This window comes from Musa acuminata, chromosome BXJ1-9 (genome assembly GCF_036884655.1).
Source record: "Musa acuminata AAA Group cultivar baxijiao chromosome BXJ1-9, Cavendish_Baxijiao_AAA, whole genome shotgun sequence".
Lineage (NCBI taxonomy): Eukaryota > Viridiplantae > Streptophyta > Magnoliopsida > Zingiberales > Musaceae > Musa > Musa acuminata.
Window position 1 is genome coordinate 14,392,670 of NC_088335.1, and position 19,759 is coordinate 14,412,428.

Consider the following 19,759-nt stretch of genomic DNA (forward strand, 5'->3'; position numbering starts at 1 on the left):
GTTAGAGATTCGTCAAGTTGCAAGTTTGAGGATCGAGCTAGAGCGACTCTATTAGAGATTCATCAAGTTGCAAGTCTGAGGATCGAGCCGGAGTGACTCGGTTAGGGATTCGTCGAGTCGCAAGTCTAAGGATCGAGCTAGAGCGACTCGGTTAAAGACTGGGCCCGTGGGCCGAGTGACTGATCTCGGATTTAGGTTTTGGTGTTGGCAGGTCGCAAGTCGGGAGCCAATATGGAGCGACCCAGGCGAGAGATTTGGCGAGTCGTAAGTTGAGGATTTAGCTGGAGCGACTCGATTAAAGACTGTGCTTGTGGGCCGAGTGACTGATCTCGGACTCGAGTTTTGGTGCCGGCGGGTTGCAAGTTGGGAACCGATCTGGAGCAACCCGGGCGAGAGATTTGGCGAGTCGCAAGTCGGGGATCGAGCTGGAGCGACTTGGTTAAAGACTGTGCCTGTGGGCTGAGTGATTGATCTTGGACTCAAGTTTTAGTGCCGATGGGTCGCAAGTCGGGAACCGATCTGGAGCGACCTGGGCGAGAGATTTGGCGAGTCGCAAGTCGAGGATCGAGCTGGAGCAACTCGGTTAAAGATTGTGCCTGTGGGACGAGTGACTAACCTCGGACTCAGGTTTTGGTGCCGGCGGGTCGCAAGTCGGGAACTGATCTAGAGTGACCCAGGCGAGAGATTTAGCGAGTCGTAAGTCAAGGATCGAGCTGGAGTGACTCGGTTAAAGACTGTGCTGAGTGACTGATCTCGGACTCAGGTTTTGGTGCCGGCAGGTCACAAGTTGGGAACCGATCTGGAGTGACCTGGGCGAGAGATTTGGCGAGCCGCAAGTTGAAGATCGAGCTGGAGTGACTCGGTTAAAGACTGTGCCTGTGGGTCGAGTGATTGATCTCGGACTCAGGTTTTGGTGCCGACGGGTCACAAGTCGGGAACTGATCTGGAACGACCCAGACGAGAGATTTGGCGAGTCGCAAGTCGAGGATCGAGCTGGAGCGACTCGGTTAAAGACTGCGCCTGTGGGCCGAGTGACTGACCTTAGAATTAGGTTTTGGTGCCGACGGGTCGCAAGTCGGGAACCGATCTGGAGTGACCTGGGCGAGAGATTTGGCGAGTCGCAAGTCGAGGATCAAGCTGGAGCAACTCGGTTAAAGACTGTGCCTGTGGGCCGAGTGACTGATCTCGGACTCAGGTTTTGGTGCCGGCGGGTCGCAAGTTTGGAACCGATCTGGAGCGACCCGGGCGAGGGCTAGATTTGTGGGTCGAGTGAAGGCTGGGTGGCATTGTTGGGCGGCGCATCAGATTTTCCCCAAATGCCATTGTGTCACGTGGCGAGCCAAGTGGAGCGGCACGGGACCTGGCGGGAAACTTTTGCTTCGAATGGCCTCCGACGGGAGATTTCAGGTGATGAGGTGCCGTTTGGTGGGAGCTCCAAGGCCGACGAATCCGAGGGGTTATGATGGGTTTTAAATGCTGCGACCATCTCTTTCCTCGGGAAGCCCAATCGTCGTCTCGCAGTGGAGTAGTCTGCCCTTTATAAGCCCCTTCCAGAGCAGTTGCCATCACTTTTGCTTCAGTCCTTCATCCCGCGCCCCGGCTTCTTTCTTCCAACTTTGAGGTCGGGATGTCTCCATCTTCATCTTCGTCTTCTTCCTCTAGGGGCCCGTGAGCTAAAGTCATCAGTGTGTCCTCTGGTAGCTCTCCCTCGGAGGGCACAGTGATCTCTACCGCGCTTGAAACTCTCAAATCGTGGCACGATGTGGACTCGGTGGTGACTGAGGATCTTTTGAGGGTACTCCGGGATTGTTATCGCATCCCGGAGTGTTATGACATTCACGCCCCTCGGCTTGGGCAATGGCTATACAATCAGTTTCTCGATGGGTTTGGGCTGATCATAGGGGCCTTTGAGGCGGGGCTACGGTTCCCGCTGCACCCCGTCATCGAGGAGTGCCTCCATCATTGGAGGATATCACCGTCCCAGGTGACGCCAAACTCTTGGCGCTATCTAGTGGCCTTTATCGGGGAGTGTCGGGGGGCTGGGATCGAGCCGACCAGGACCCTCTTCCTAGCCTGCTTCCGTCTGTGTAAGGGGCCGGTATTACCTGATCGCTTGCAGCGGTTTTAAGATCAGCGATGCACCTTCCAACAACAAAGGTTGGAAGAGTCGCTTCTTTTTCGTCAGTTGTAGTCGGGGGTGGGGTTTTAGCACTGGATGGACCTTCTGAACCATTGATAATACCTACCCATTGCTCTGTATCGGAGAAATAGCAGACGTAAATCGGTTGAGGGTCATCTTGTCCTCTTCTTGGGCAATCAGGGAGATGACCGAGGAGTGGCTGGTCGAAGCAGAACTAAGCCCAGCCACTAGGGGTATGGCCATTCGCATATGATGGATCGTCCGCTCGTCTCGAGCTATCTGACCGACCGGTATTTTTACAGAGATGGTGGAACTTCGATCTGTGAAGAAGACTCCTAGCGCCAAGGCCACTACGCCACTGCCTCAGGACGGCAAGGGTCCTAGAGCTGGGGATGCCTCGCAGAAGGGCACACCAAAAGGAACGCCGGGGTCTCCGGAAGTGGGTCGCCCTCCAAAGAAGGCAAAGACCTTGGTCCGGAAGACGCCGGCAAACTCGACTGCTCGCGCGAGCGCCGTCCCGGGATCGTCCAGGGCTGCTCCCCAAGGCGAGGGCTCGGGGAGCGCGAGGGGGAAGGGGGTGGCTGGGTCGTCCGGCAGTGACCCTTCCAGGAGGGCGCCGGCTCGCCCGACGTCGATGCGGGACTTGTGCCACATCCGTTCTCGGGTCGAAGGCGAGCAGTACCAGGCCCTGAACATGGCCAACCTTCCGGCTGGGGAGCCGGGAACCCCCTACACCTCTCGGTGGGCAACTCTCAAGGCTAATAGTTGCATCTGGGGCGACGGGCCAATTGCCCAAGAGTTCATCCGAGGGGCACTTCACCCAGCCATGACAAAGGATCTTTACTGCTCCCCCTCGGTAGTGTTGGTGGACCGGGCGGCCAAGTCGCTTGTTTGGGTAAGTGATGGTTTTCTTTCCTTGTTCGATCCTTCCTTGCGTGGGTCCTAACGCTGATCTTTGTACAGGGCCAACACTACACCATGGCGCTGATCGATCGGGTCCTCGACGCCATGACATGGACAAACTTCTAAATAGGATGTTTGATGTAATACTTATGTATGTCTGTGTCTTTTGGTATGTTCATGCTTTGCACAGCATGTAGAGGGACGGTCGAAGGCTTAATAGTCCCATTTTAGTTAGGTTTGGTGGCCGCTTTAGGCTTGTGAATAAAGGTTGTGTCATGTGAACACTTTGTAAGAGATTTTCGGTCTATAGTGGACCATTTTGACATTTTTGTTGTGCAATTGTTCAGAACTTGTAAAGTCTGTTTGTAGTTTGCATTGTCTATGAAGTGTTTTCAGAAATGTTTTCTTGTGGATCTCGAGTGAGGCGTTTTCTCTAACCCATTTTCTCTGTTGTAGGTCCTAAGGGACCATGGGAGGTTTCGAGGAGGCTGACCTTTGCGGACGGACACGCAAGGGTACCGCACGACTTAGGCAAAACCAGCTAAGTCCGTGACAGATAGTATCAGAGTGGGACAGGCACTTATAGAAATACTTGGCATGCAAACGTGGGAGACCTAGCGGGGCTGCGTTAAGGGCAGTTAGCACACGCACGACCGTTTGGGGGAAAACGGGCATGGAGATGTAGGGAAAAGGAGCCGCTCGAAGGAACGGGCATCTAAGATTGGCATTCAAAGGAATGGCCAACCCTTCGCGCAAGAGGCACCATGAGAACAAGCAAGCTTGGAAGAATGTAAAGCGCACAAAGATTGGGATGGCTGAGTTTAAGCTACGGCTCAACGTTGACAACTATACTTGATGGTGCTCAAGGCAAGCGAAGCGCTTGGTGAAGGATGAGACCATACAAGGTGGAATGAGTTGCTCAGTGACCGAAAGAGTTGTATAAAACTCACAGAGGTGAGGGGAATTGCTAACTCGAAGAATTCGGTACTCATGCATAGACTTGTATGTGGATGATGGAATGTTCGCGGCCATCACAAGGCGACTGAAACTCGACGCCATGGAGCATTGAAACTTCCTCTTTGGCATGTGAAAGATACGTCCGTAGGAGGCCGAAGTATGCAGCGAATTCAGCATGTTGCTAGGCCTTGAGTGGTGTAGCGGGGGTTGTATTGACGTGGAGTCATAATCTAGCAAGTGCGTTTACAGGAGGCAGAACAATGCATAGTTTGTTCAGCAAATTGGAGTAGTCCAAAGGGGATGGTGGTCTCCGAAACTTTTAAAGAGAAAGAAGCGAAGAGAGATGTTGCTCCAATGGGATAGTTATCCAGGAGGGATAGATCCCGGTTTCTCTAGAGGGAGAATCATGTGCAACAGACCGCACATGTTGAGGAGGAGTACCTCAACAAACAACAACTCCACGAAGCTCAATGGACCGAGCGAGCGACGTGGAGTCATCGCATGATCTCGCTTGAGAGAATGCATTGGTGGATGCATTGCGAGATCAAGTGGGGGAGCTGTTAGGATCAAGAGTCGACACTAAGGGGGGGGGGGTGTAAATTAGTGCAGCGGTAAAACTACGTCTTCAAAAACTTTCGTACAATAAAATTGGTTTCGACAAAAACCTTTTCGTAAAGATCTTAACTTGAAACACGTTTGTAAATGAATTGAAGGCAGTAAGCACTTAAAGAGGTTTACAGTAAGGTAATATGCTAAACAGAAATGCAAACCAGAGAACACGCTAGCTTATAGTGGTTCGGTGATCGTGACCTACATCCACTCCGCCGATTCCTCTTCCGTCGAGGCCACCGGTATCCACTAACGATCTTCCTTTACTAAGCGAAGATCAACCTCCTTTTTATACCCCTCTTCTCCTTTTACAAGGTTTAGGAGACAACCCTTACAAGCACTCACACTCCTCTTATAGAATTCTAACACTTAGAACTTTGGAGGATTCTCACAAGAGATTTCTACAGCTTTCTTTACTTTTAAACTCTCTGTGTTTGTGTGTTTTAACCAGGGATGAGAGGGGTATTTATAGGCTTCAAGTTGATTTAAACTTGGAGCCTAAAACTTTCCCATCCCAAGTTCCCCGGGCACGGGTGGTACCACCGCCTGCGTTGGCGGTACCACCGCCTGCGTTGGCGGTACCACCGCCCAGTGTCAGTTTAGCTGACACTGCCCTGGGCAGTACCATCGCCTAGGTCTGGTAGTACCATCGCCTGGGGGGGCAGTGCTAGGTGGTACCACCACCTGGCACCCTATCAGGGGCAGTACAACCGCCCAGACTGGTGGTACCACCGCCTGACACAATCTCGAAGACTATGCCACGACGGTGAGACTTCTTGGGGCATTGTTTGGGCCTCTTATTGGGCCCAACATAGTCCTTACATGGGCCTAGCTGGCCCCTAATTGAGTTGGCCCAAATCCAAACCCAATTACGTGCTAACTACGATTCCTAAGACATAATCTAAACTAAACAAGTCCGTAAGTCTATTCTTCTGGCGAGCTTCCGGCGAACTTCCGTCGAACTTCCGACGATCTCTCGGTAATGTTCCGGTGGACTCCCGGCAAGGTCCTGGACTTCACGACGATCTTCTTGGCGAGTTCCGATGAGCTTCTCTAGCAAGCTCCGAGACTTCTCGGTTGGTTCCTCCGGAACTTCCGATGAACGTCCGGACTTTCGACGAACTCTCGAACTCCCAATGTAGTCCTTGACTCTGGGACTTCATTTTGCTTTATGCCTTGCTATCATAGTTAATCCTGCACATGTAAAAACACACTTCGATCTAGATAATTAATACTAAGCATTAATCAAGTTGCTCAACATGTCATTGGTCCCTCGACGTTTCATCCGATTCTTCAGCGCATCGTCCTCTCTTACGGCCTATTGCCCAATCGGCCAGTTGACTCTGCAACTTCGATATCCTTGGCGCAATATTCGCTCTTCTTGGCCTGATGCCTAAATCCATGACCCGAAGCCTTCTATAGATACGTCGACCGATCCATCGGTTCGACGTCCAATCTTCTGACATGTTCTCCTCCGGCATAACTTGATTTTTCTTGCTTTAATTATCTCATCCTGATCGAAGCATCCTACGTCACTCAAAACGTAGATTAAAACATAAACATTTATCGATTGGTTTCATTATCAAAATCTGAGATTCAATAGGAGCGACCCAATGCAACACAAATGAAGGCACACTTGGAGTCAATATGGAGATCAAACTTAAGGGAGGGCTGACCCGTGGAATAGTGGGCATGAGGGTCACCATCAACTTAATGCAAACAACGAGGAGCGGAGCAACTTGGGTGTAACTTGGCGAAGTACCCAAGCCACATGAAGGGAGCCAGTATAGAAGATGGAACATGGAGCGGAGGCACAGTGCTTTCCTTGGACAAAGGTCAAGGACATGAACTCTTGCAGAGGCAAAAGTAAGATCATGTTGTTCTATGGGTCCTTCATTCTGACGGAGCGGACTCATCTTGCATGGTGCCAAAGACGAAGGGAGCTTCTGGGCACATGCACCTTATCTCGGAGAAGCATTTGATGGAGGAACTAATGCGACTCAACTTGCGGAGGCGAAGTTGGGTTCAAAAGGCCTTGGCATGGGGCAAGAGGATGCGGAGGCGGGTACCCTTGAAGAATATACCACAGTGTTGCCAGTCAAGTTGCCAAGCAGGAAGCTGTGCGTAGCAGAGATTATGCTAGTAGGGGCAGAGGCCCAGGATCCAGACAATGGTGCACTAATTGCAGCAAAGTCGATGGACTTCAGGAGCTACTAGGCGACGGACTATCCTAGAGCAGTGCTTCATCCAGGTATGACCCAAGAGTGGGTGGATGAAGGTCGATTGCCAAAGAAGCGAACAAAATCGAAAGTGAAAGAGACCCTACGATGTATTGGCAAAAGCCACACATGGAGGGATCACAATTCGAGTTCATCAAACAAGGATCAGAATGCAATAGAGATGTCACCAGGAGGTGACATGGTGTAGTGGATCGTGGTGGAATAGTTCGTGGCAATGCGATACACACGACATAGTCCCATGAGGGACTAAATCATACGGAGGTATGATTGGGAGCTACTAGAAGCTCCACTTCAGTGAACAACATGACGACAAGAAGGGCTATGGATTTAAGGAGTGAAGGCCATGGTACCGTAGAGGCGGATCTTCCGTAAGTGCATTGAATTTTGCATCGGATGAAAGCCTTGGTTATCAGCATATGGGGGTTGTGTTCCACCGAGGGAAAAGTTCTAATGCAAGTACCAGTGAGTCCCATAGGAGGGACTTGATCATGCAGAGGTGTGATCGAAGCAGCTAGAGAATTGGACTGCTCTAGAGCCCATATTCGCTTCAGGGAGCCCGACAAGTTAGAGGACAAGGTCGAGTAAGCGAACATTGCTACCAAGGAAGCTAAGGAGAACAAAATCAGTGCAAACCCTACAACATGATGGTAGAGGCCATGCATGGGAGTTGCTGTCTATCTTTCCATCAACCAAAGTGAGCTGCTTAGAGAATACAGAGGTGTTGAAGCAGGGGGTCGAAAGGGGCAAGGAAGCGACGATGAGTCCAGAGGGACTTAGCTACCCAAAATTAAGCATCAGTTAGAATGGAGGTGGACTCGGAGGAGTGCCACATAGACGTATCTATTAATCGGGAAGAAAAGGGATGCAGATGCGAGGTGACGGATAGTAGGGCCATGGGCATGGCAGCGCCATGGTACCGCAGAGGTGGGACTTCCATGAAAGTCATTGATCCCTTGCTCTCATGGAGGGAGAGCGCTTAGTCATAAAAGAGGCTGAGGAGGTGGAGCATGCAGAGGCAAACTCCAAGTACCGAGACAAGGCTGAAGGGCAAAGGCCAAGGAACTTCATAAGACCGGTGTCAACGAGCTTCTCATCAAGATAGCTGAAAGTGAAGGACTTCGGGTCATGCAAGAGTGCACGACCAAGGAACGAAGCAGGCAGTATATGGTGTTGTACCTTTGGTACTCAGTGGAGCAGGCGGTAGGGATGATGGAGAAGACGGTACAATCCCACAGGCGACCAAATCTATTAGAGAATTACTTCAAGTTAGGGTGAAAACTTCTTGCATTCCAGAAGTTCGATGGCATTGAGAAGGTGAATCACAGTAACTAACTCAACGTAAGGAGTGCAAACACTTCAAGTGCTTCAAAAGTGTGAGCAAAGAGCAAGCGAAGGCCAGTAACCAGCTTGATGCATGGAGTACAACCTCGAGGAGGCGAGCGAAGTCAAGTAACCTTTGCCTTCTCAACTCTTAAGAGAATGGGCTAAACCGAGTAATAGCTGGTCGGTGATCACTTTGATTGTGTGAGCTTGGAAATAGGGCTGCAGCTTTGGGGCCATCTTCATTAGCGCGAGGGTTAGCTTCTCGATCGGGAAGTACCGCACCTCGGGCCCGATGAGGACATGGCTAATGTAGTATATGGGTTATTACGTTGGTGGCGTTTCCCGAACTAACACCGAGTTGACTGCCTATGTCGAGGCCGCCAAGTAGAGACCAAGGGTTTCACCTGGCTCGGGTGAGGTGAGTCAGGGCAAGCGGGTGAGGCACGCCTTCAACTTTTCGAAGGATTCTTCGCATTCCGGGGTCCACGTAAAGTTGTCGGCTTGTCACAGAGCCTAGAAGAAAGGGAAGCACTTGTCGCCCGAACGTGACACGAACCTGCTGAGCACTGCCAACTTCCTGGCAAGTCGCTGCACCTCCTTGATCGAGCGGGGGGAATGTATCTTAGTTATGGCCCGAACCTTTTCCGGGTTGTTATCTATCCCCCTCTAGTGAATGACAAAGCTGAGGAACCTCCCCGTGCTGACCCCGAAGATGCACTTCGTGGGATTCAAACGCATGTTGAACCGTCTGAGCATTTGGAATGTTTTTGCCAGGTCAGTCAAGTGCGCGCTTGCAGCCTTGCTCTTTATGATCATGTCATCAACGTATACTTCCATATTCCTCCCGAGCTGGTGCTTAAACAACTTGTTGACCATCCTTTGATAAGTCGCCCCAGTGTTCTTTAGACCGAAGGGCATCACTTTGTAGCAATACACCCCTTTGTTGGTGATGAAGGCGGTGCTCTCTTGATCTTGAGTCGCCATCCGGATTTGGTTGTAGCCCGAGAATGCATCCATGAACATAAGGAGTTCATAGCCCGCGGTGGCATCGACTAGTTGGTCTATCCTAGGAAGTAGATAGTAGTCCTTGGGGCATGCCCGGTTGAGATCGGTGTAATCAACGCACATCCTCCAGCTTCCAATGTATTTCTTAACGAGAACTACATTCGACAGCCACCAAGGGTATTTCACCTCGGTAATGAATCCCGCTTCTTTAAGGTGGTCAACCTCATCGCTGATTGCCTTCTGTCAATCAGGAGCGAACTTCCTTGGTCTTTGCCTCACCGGCCGAGCCTCGGGGTCGATGTTGAGCTAGTGCTGGGTCACCTCCGGGTTAATCCCGGGTATCTCCTCGGGGGACCATGGGAACATATCAGCATTTTTCCTTAGGAAATCGATGAGGTGGAGCTGATCCACTTCGGGAGCATCGTCCCGACTTTCATAGTCAAATCGGGCTGGTTCCTTTTTAGGGGTACCTCGGTGAGTTGCTTGGGGGGCTCCAGTTGCATCGGCGCTATCGGTCCCTCGCGGGGGTCGGGGACTTGATAGGGGCGTGACTTCCGCGGGAGAGTAACCGTCGTAAGGTAGCATCACCTTGACTCTCTCGGATCACTTCAGGATTCCCCGATCCCCGCCAAAGTCGGAAACTTGATGGCCCTATGGTAGGTGGATACCACCGCCTTTAACTTGTTGAGCATCGGTCAGCCGAGGATGATGTTGTAGGTCGAGGGCAGATCGACTACCATGAAGGTAGTCATTATTGTCTTTGCTCTCGGCTCTTCCCCAATAGTGATAGGGAGGATGGTGGTCCCAAGCGGGGAGATGGAATCCCCCGTGAATCCAGTGAGTGCCGACGCTATGAGGGTGAGGTCCTCCTTGGTCAAACCGAGCTTCTTGAAGGCGTCGAGGTACAGGACGTCGGTGGACCTCCCGGTGTCGACCATCACCCTTTTGACCCGAGCGTTGGCGATCCGGATGGAGATCACCAAAGCATCATCATGATGGGAGCACTCGACTTCTTTAGCTCCGAAAGTGATTTCAGGCTCGAGCTCAGGCCGGGGACGTTTCTCGACCACGCTCTAGGTGTAGGCCTTCCTCGCCGTTGAGCTGCTGTCACCGACTGCTGGTCCTCCGGAAATGACATCGATCTGTCTTTCGACGGGTCCCCTAGGGTGTGGAGTCGCTTCCCGGGGTTCCTTGAAATAGCGCCCGTGGTGACCTCTCTGGATCAATTCCTCGATTTGATTCTGGAGGTCGCGGCAGTCTTCCGTGTCATGGCCGTAGTCCTAGTGGAACCTACAATATTTGGACTGATATTTATGAGTAGTTTTTATGAGGTTAGGCTGTCGCAAGAGACCCTTCTCCCTGATTTGGAGAAAGATCTCGATATGAGACGTGTTCAGAGGGAGAGGCGGGGGCCTCAGGAACAGTAGCTCTTATCGGTCGGGCCTCGGCGGGGTTGTGCTAGGGCCGCTGAGGTCATTCCCCGGGATTGTTCTACCCTTGGCCTTATGCCGTCCATGCGCTTTCTCGCCACCAGAGCTTCGGCGACGATGTACTGGTTGGCACGCTAGAGCATCTCGGGGATGGTTACTGGCGGCTTCTCGATCAACGACCAGAAGAATCTTGAAGGCTTTAAGCCCATCAGAAATGCCTGCATGATTAAAGAGGGGTGAGCGTCCAGGAATCCCCGAATTTTAGTGGCGAAACGTGCCACAAACTGAGAGAGCGGCTCATCTTCGCGCTAAGATAGCGTGAGTAAGGTGGCCATGGAAGGCCTAAGTCACACGCTGGCGAGGAAATTCTGCTCGAACTCCCTGGCGAGCTAGTCGAAGGACGAGACTAAGGACTCGCATAGCCGGCTGAACCACGCTCGTGCCGGTCCCCTGAAGGTGGTTCGGAATGCCCGACACATAAGTGCATCAGAGGTGCCATAGAGGGCCATTTAAGCCCGAAACGCGACAACATACTCCACGGGATCAAAGCCGCCGTCGTACGTCTCTAATGCCAGCAACCTAAAGTTGAGGGGTACAGGCTTGTCCTGTATTTCCTGAGTAAAATGGGATCCGCCCGAGCCGCCTTCATTCGACTCGCTCCATGATTTCTGGAACTCGCACTGGAACTCGTTCAGGCGTTGGTTGACCTGGGACAGTTGGATCCTGAACGAGTCGTCCATCGAGTCGGACGATATGGTGTCAGGCTCAGAGCAGGGTAGTGTGATTCGGCAGGGCGCGAGTATGCTCTACTTGGGCGGACCTCTTGGGTCCGTTGTTTACTCTCGGGCTTCTCCCGTCCCGACCTGCTCCCTGCTCATCCTTTGTCGGGTCGGGTCAGTCGAGGGAGCTACTAGTCGCACGATCTGGGGAATGAGTGGGACGAGCGTCTGCATAATCCCCGCCATTGCTTGTACTTGCTTGGTCAAGCTGAGGAACGCCTCGGGCGACACGGCCGAGGGTCCTATGGTAAGTCCAGGGGGCGACAACCCCGGGTCATTGAATAGGCGCTAGTAGCGATCTGGTGTCGAGGCCGGGATCCCCTTGTCTTTGAGGACAAGGAGGGACTGATCTTCAGGCCCGATAGAGGAGTGATTGGTCAGTGGTTCTCCTTCGGGGAGAGCTCCTGCGAGATGCTCCTGCGACATGGCCCTCCTTCTAGTGCCAAAAATGTTGGTGAACAAATGTGTCGTGGCTGATGACTTAGCACGGCTTGGTCCACGGGTCGATGTCGGGAGTCTTCTGTCGGCTGAGCTAGATGCCGAGGTAGGTCGGGCCCTCGTGATGGGGTGTTGATCAATGTTTCTTGGTCCGGGCATCATTTGTGTTGAGCAGTGTCTCTCCATCTCCAGGCTGGTTGGCAGCTCGCCTTCGTACATTGGACGGCAATTCTCAGGTTGAGACGTTGCTTTCCTGCAAAAATGACCTTCGTCGGGTGATTCCCGACTTTGGCCCCTCCGACGAACAAATCAGTAGTTGTTTTTCTCTTCTTTTTTCCTTCCCCTGGCCGGATGCCAGCCGGGGGCTTTTATACTACTGTACGAGGGTCGGTCGTACACGAATTTAGCGTGGTAACCGATCTTCGAGGGGTGAGATGGCATTTTTGTGTGGTCACCGTCCCGAGACGCATGGAACAACGCCAGACGACGCCATCCCGAGCTTCCGGGACGGGACATATGAAACAACATCTTAGTACAGGTTCTGACTTGGTACCTGGGGGTGCTCCCCTTGCTGACTCGGCTGTAGCGCGGCGTGATATCGATCGTGATGTGTCTTGGACCCAAAATATATCTTATCACAAGTGTTCTATTCCACAAGAGTTAATGGCCAAAAACCAGGCTCACAGCTCCTCAAGCCTCATGTTACAGACATAGTTTTTCACATGCCGACAAGCTACAAAGTGTTGCCTCATCTACAACGAAATGGATGATCTACAAATTCAAGATAAAAGGAAATGTATATAGTATAAATATCTGAATTAAAAACCTAACCTGGAAGCAGGGCACTGCAACAAGCCACAGAATGTGAGAACCGATCATTAGGTGGAGTTAGAAGAGTAACTAGAGGAATGGGTTATCAAATAAGGATATGATCCAAACTTCATCAGGCATATGCTCCATTCACCAAGCTGGACAATGAAGAAGAAATGACTAGTATAACCATCTGGTAGTGCATAATACTAAACTGCTTTTGAGAAACTGCCTTCAATCTTTAGCCCTGAAGGAATGCTTCTAATTCAAATTCCAATCAGGAATTTCTCAACCATTAACCAATTGTCATCTTTCTTTTCCTTTTCTAATTGTCAGTGGATGGACATGCACTTTTGACAGGAAGGAAACAAATATATACTCCTGGCTCACAAAAAGTATTTATGCTAATCTCATACTAGAAGATGTGAAGATGCAATGCTCTCAAAAACGTCTTGTCTAGGAGAGTGGATCATAATCATAAGCTTCCCCAGCCTTAACAAACCGTCCCTTTATTCGTTTTCTTACATCTGCCCTAGCCTTGCGAGATGCATACCGGATTTTTTTTTAAGAATCTTGTCATATATCCATGAACTATGATCATTAGTAATTAAAATCACTTGTGCTCAATCTAATTGCAATATACACATAAATCTATGTTCTTTACATCATAGCTCCAAGGTTCAGTAAATGATTTAGGAGAATGTCCTTATGAAAATTCAGAAACCGGAAGAGATTAGAAACCGGAAGCAAAGGACATGACAATATGGAATAGATTGACAAGGAGTAGATATAGTGGGTTGATAATTTTATTTAGCCTAGTTTAGGTACATTAACTTCAAACAGCTATGGCATCGAAAATGGGTGAAGTTAAGGGACAAGCCAACTGTCACGCATTTAGTTGGTTTTGCCTAAGTCATGCGGTACTCTTGCATGTCCGTCCGTAAAGGTCAACCTCCCCAAAACCTCCTATGGTCCCTTAGGGCCTACAAAAGAAAAAATGGGCTTTCTCCCCTTAGGGCCTACAAAAGAAAAAATGGGTTAGAGAAAGCGTCGCACTCGGGATCCACAATCAATCATTTCAGTAAACACTTCATAGCCAATGCAAATTACAAATATACTTTACAAACTCTGAACGATTGCACAACAAATGGTCCAAAATGGTCCACTATAGATCGAAATATCTCACAAGTATCCACATGCCATAACCTTTATTTACAAGCCCAAAGTGGCCACCAAACCCAACTAAAATGGGGTTGTTAACCCTTTGACCATCCCTTTACATGTTGTATAAAGCATGGACAAACCAAAAGACACGGATATACATAAGCATTACATGAACACCCCGTTTATAATTTTGTCCGTGACATTCTCCCCCACTTATTCCTTTGACATCCTCGTCGAATCCTTTGCTGATGCTGCAACTCCTCGCCTTTGCTGAGTCTTCAATTTTCTGCTCCAACTGTAATGTGCCTCTTGGCTCCAAGCTGCTCTCCAACGTTGTTGCTGAGTAGTCGAACTTTTGATCTACCATGTTGCTTCAACTTACTAATAACTCTGACTCTAGTGTGGGGTTAGTTGAGTTATGTTGATCATTGTTGGTTCCTACGGATCTTTCAGATGAAGGAAAAGACCATCCTTAGTATGTGCTAGTCTCTTAAATGCCTCATGCTCCTTGAATTGGGTGGATGCATGTTGGAGCTTTAATGAGCATCACCTTGTAAACTTTTGAAGTTTTTGGGTCCTTCCTCCACAAAATTTGCCCATCGATTCTTCTTTCACTTAGTTGACACTTCCAAGTAGGTTCGCATCACTTTCGCTTTCGATTGACATTCTGTTGGGAAATAAAGTGGATAATCTACTCTCAGTAGTACTGATCACCATTGGTGAGGATTTGACAATTATTATCTTCCATTTGATTTCTTCGAAGGGTCTTTGAACATGTACATATCTCCTTTGTTAGATATAGAAGAGAATTGGGGTACTCGGTTTCACCCATTCTCTTAAGAGTTGAGAAGACAAAGGTTACTTGACTTCGCCTGCCTCTTCGAGGGTTGTACTCCATGCATCGAGCTAGTTACTAGCCTTCGTCCGCTCTTTACTCACACTTTTGAAGCACTCGAAGTGTTTGCACTCCTTGCGTTGAGTTAGCTACTATGATTCACCTTCTCAATGTCATCGAACTTCTGGAATGCAAGAAGTTTTCACCTCAACTTGGAGTAAGTCTCTAGTAGTTTTGGTCGCCTTTGGTATTGTATCGTCTTCTCCATCATCTCTGCCGCCTACTCCACTGAGTAGCAAAGGTACAGCATCGCATACTACTTGCTTTGTTCCTTGGTCATGTACTCTTGCATCGACCTGAAGACTTTCACTTTTGGCTATCTTGATGAGAAGTTCATTGACACTGGTCTTACGAAGTTCCCTGGCCTCTGCCCTTCAGCCTTGTCTCGGTACTTGGAGTTTGCCTTTGCATTCTCCACCTCCTCGGCCCCTTTCATAACCAAGCGTTCTCCCTCCATGAGAACAAGAGATCGATGACTTCATGGAAGTCCCACCTCTGCGGTACCATGACGTTGTCATGCCCATGGCCCTACTATTCGTCGCCTTGCATCTGCGTCTCTTTTTTCGCGATCAGTAGATCTACCTTTGTGACACCGTGACACTCCTCCGAGTCTACCTCCATTCTAACCGATTCTTGATTTTGGGTAGCCAAGTTCCTCTGGACTCGTCATCGCTTCCTCGCCCCTTTCGACCCCCTGCTTCAACACTTTTGTTTTCTCCGAGTAGTTCCCCTTGGTCGATGGAAAGATATACTGCAACTCCCATACATTGCCTCCACCATCATGTTACAGGGTTCGCACCGATTCTGTTCTCTCTAGCTTCCTTGGTAGCAATATTCGCTTTTTCGGCCTTGTCCTCTGACTTGCCGGGTACCCTTAAGCGAATATGAGCTCTAGAGCAGTCCAACTCTCCAACTGCTCCGATTATACCTCTGCATGATCAAGTCCCTCTTGTAGGACTCAATGGTATTTGTATTCGAACTTTTCACTCGTTGGTACATAACCCCCATATGCTGATGACCAAGGCTTTCATTCGATGCAAAATTCGATGCACACACGGAAGACCTACCTTTGTGGTATCATGGCCTTCACTCCTTGAATCCATAGCCCTTCTTGTCATCGTGTTGTTCACCGAAGTGGAGCTCCCAATAGCTCTCGATCGTACCTTTGTATGATCTAGTCCCTTGCGGGACTAGATTCGTGTGTATTGCATTATCACGAACTGTTCCACCACGATCCGCTGCACCATCTTACTTCTTGGTGACATCTCTATTGTATTTTGATCATTGTAGGATGAACTCGGATTGCGATCCCTCAATGTATGGCCGCTACCAACACATTGCAGGGCCTCTTCCACATACGATTGTGTTTGCTCCACTAGCAATCGATCTTCATCCACCCGCTCTCGGGTCACACCCAAACGAAGCATCGCTCTAGGACAATTCATCGCCTAGTAGCTCCCAAAGTCCACCGACTTCGCTGAAATTGGTGCACCATTATCTGGATCTAGGCCTCTACCCCCACCAGCACAATCTTCGCTATGCACCGCTTCCTTCATGACAACTCGAATGACAGCACTGTGGTATATTCTTCAAGAGTACCCACCTCAGCGTCCTCTTGCCCCATGCTAAGGCCTTTTGAACCCAACTTCGCCTCCACAAGTTGATTTGCCTTAGTTCCTCCGTCAAATGCTTCTCCGAGATATAATGCATGTGCCTTGAAACTCCCTTCATCTTTGGCACCATGCAAGATGAGTCCACTCCATCAGAATGAAAGATCCATGGAACGACATGATCCCGCTCTTGCCTCTGCAAGAGTTCATATCCTTGACCTTTGTCCAAGGAAAGCTTCGCGCCTTCGCTCCATATTCAGTCTTCTATGCTGACTCCCTTCATACGGTTTGGGTACTTCACCAAGTTACATCCAAGTTGCTCCGCTCCTTAATTTACATTGAGTTGATGGTGGCCCTCACGCCCACCATTCTACGGGTCAACCCTTCATTGAGCCTGATCTCTATATCGATTCCAAGTGTGCCTTCATTTTGTGTTACCTTGTGTCGCTCCCCCACTTGATCTCGCAATGCATCCCCTAATTCATTATCTCAAGCGAGATCATGCAATGACTCCTCGCCACTCGCTCGGTCTATTGAGCTTTGTGGAGTTGTTTTGAGGTACTCCTCAACATGTGCGGTCTGTTGCACACGATTCTCCTTTTGGAGAGCAAGGACTTATCCCTCTTGGATATCTGTCCTATTGGAGCAACTCCTCTCTTCGTATCATTCCCTATGAAAGTTTTCAGAGATCACCATCCCCTTGGACTACTCCGCTATGCTGAACAAACTATGCATTGTTCTGTCCCCGCAAACGCACTTGCTATATTGCGACTCTTCGTCAATATAGCCCCTGCTGCAACCCTCAAGGCCTAGCAATATGTTAAACTCGCTGCACATTTTAGCCTCCTACGGACGTATCCTTCTCATGCCGAAGAGAAAGTTTCAATGCTCCATGGCGTCGAGTTTCGATCACCTTGGGATGGCCACGAACATTCCATCGTCCACATACAAGCCCTTGCATGAGTATTGAATTCTTCGAGTTAGCAATTTTCCTCACCTTTGTAAGCTTTTGCACAACTCTTTCAGTTGCTGAACAACCCATCCCATCTTGCATGGTCTCATCATTTTCCAAGCGCCTTGCTTCCCTTAAGCACCATCAAGTACAGTTGTCAATGTCAAGCCGTAGCTCGAACTCAGCCATCCCAACCTTTGTGCGCTACGCATCTTCTAAGCTTGCTTGTCCTCGTGGTGCCTCTTGCGCGAAGGGATGACCATTCCTTTGAATGCTAATCTTAGATGCCCGCTCCTCTGAGCGACTCCTTTTCCTTACATCTCCATGCCCGTTTCCCCCAAATGATTGCGCATGCTGGCTGCCCTCAATGCAGCTCCGCTAGGTCCCCCACATTTGGATACCAAGTGTTTCTATGAGTGCTTATTCTACTCTTATACCATATGTCAAGTACTTAGCTTGTTTTGCTTAAGTTGTGCGATACCCTTGCATGTTTGTCCGTAAAAGTCAATCTCCCTAAAATCTCCTATGGTCTTAGGACCTACAAAAGAGAAAACAGGTTAGAGAAAACGTCTCACTCAGGATCCACAAGCAATAATTTTAGTAAACACTTCGTAGCCAATGCAAATTACAAACAAACTTTACAATATCTAAACGGTTGCATAACAAAGGGTCCAAAATGGTCCACTACAGATCGAAATCTCCCACAAGTATCCACATGATACAACCTTTATTTATAAGCCTAAAATAGTCACTAAACCCAACTAAAATGGAGCTGTTAAGCCTTTGACCATCCCTTTACATGTTGTACAAAGCATAAAAAACTAAAAGACATGGACATACATAAGCGTAACATCAAACATCCCGTTTATAATTTTTTCCATGACATAACGGTAATTGGAAAGCTCATCTTAAGTTCTATGCAACAAATAAAGCCCTTCATCTCCTTCATTGGCCTCAATTCTGTCATTTTCATATGTCAGAAAGCCACTGAATTGTTGGGAAATCATGGGGGCGACATCACATGCATAACGGAAGAACAGAAAATAAAATCCCCAATTTTCCAAAGATTTGTTCGTCATCATGCGAAGATTGGTACGCAAAATTTGTAATACAAAAAAGTACGTATAAGATAAATTATGTTACCTAGGGAGATCATATATCCTTGAATCCTTGTAGATCTCTAGGAGAGGGTGAAGGAGGTCAAGCGTCCTCCTCTCTAGCGGTGATTCACACAGTAGGGCTGCGACGACGCTCCTCAAAACTCTAGGCCTGCTCTGAGGTGGAGAGGGGGAGGAGAATAGGAGAGACAAGCAAAGGCTCTAGCCTATGAACCATTGAATCCCTCCTATTTATAGAGGTCCCCCCGTCAAACTCTAATGGATCCTCCCTTATTGGGTATTAGATCTACATCCAATTATCCAAGCTTTTTAGATTAGTGGATCTCTATCCAATAATCTGTCATGAGCTTTTATTGGATCTCATTCATAGGATCCAATAATTCATGGGCTTATTGGATATCCAATAAGATATGGGCTCCGACGGATATCTCATATCCAAACCTCTACTTATCGCAATGCCTATCATATGTGTGTGACCCTCTAGGCCCAATATCAAGCTGGCTATGAGTCATACTTGTCAAAAATATTTTTGGCTCAGTGAATTATTATCTCCATAATAATTCACTCGACTCAACGACTACGGACATACTAGGCCACTACGCTGTAGTTCACAGACGATACATGAGAATCCAATCCATTGGACCTATCTATCCTTAGTTATCATGTACCTATAGTCCCTCATCCATCTAATATCCTAGAGATAGTATACCGGGTATGGTGTTATCAGACCCATACGATTTCAACTCGAGTCTCGCTTTAATCGGATTCTCCCGGAGAACTCTTTCTCTCTAAATCCGAATAACCCTATCTAGGGATTTGTCTGAGTAAGAACACATGAGATATTCCTCTCATGATGCCGAGAGTGGATGATCCTCTATCGATACTCAATAGCCCTCGTAAGGTCGACTATCATTCCTAATGACCGGTTGTACTAGATCTGGAACATCGAAACCTATAAGTCCAGTATCAAAGAATGAAGCACTCATACAGGACATCCTTGGTGTCTCAAGTTTAAGGACCATATACACCACTGGGACTACGAAATCGTTGTCTGACAATAAAGCATCATCAACCATCCAGCATTCCGTAAATAGATCAATTAATAAACTCATTCTCTAATAAGCACATGTACTATATCCCTAGTGTCCCCACACGAGCAGCTATGAGACCAGCTGCATCAATCATATAGACGGGTATACAACACACCAGTCTGTCCAGTTATATCGATGTCCCTCTCGAGTAACATATAACCGGAATTATTTAGAATCTGTGTTTAAAGGTGAATCGGTCTCATTGTCTTAATCTTATCACAATCCGATTCTCATTGCACTAGATTATTTAAGATCTATATTTAAAGCTGCATCAATCCGGCTAAATAGAACTCCG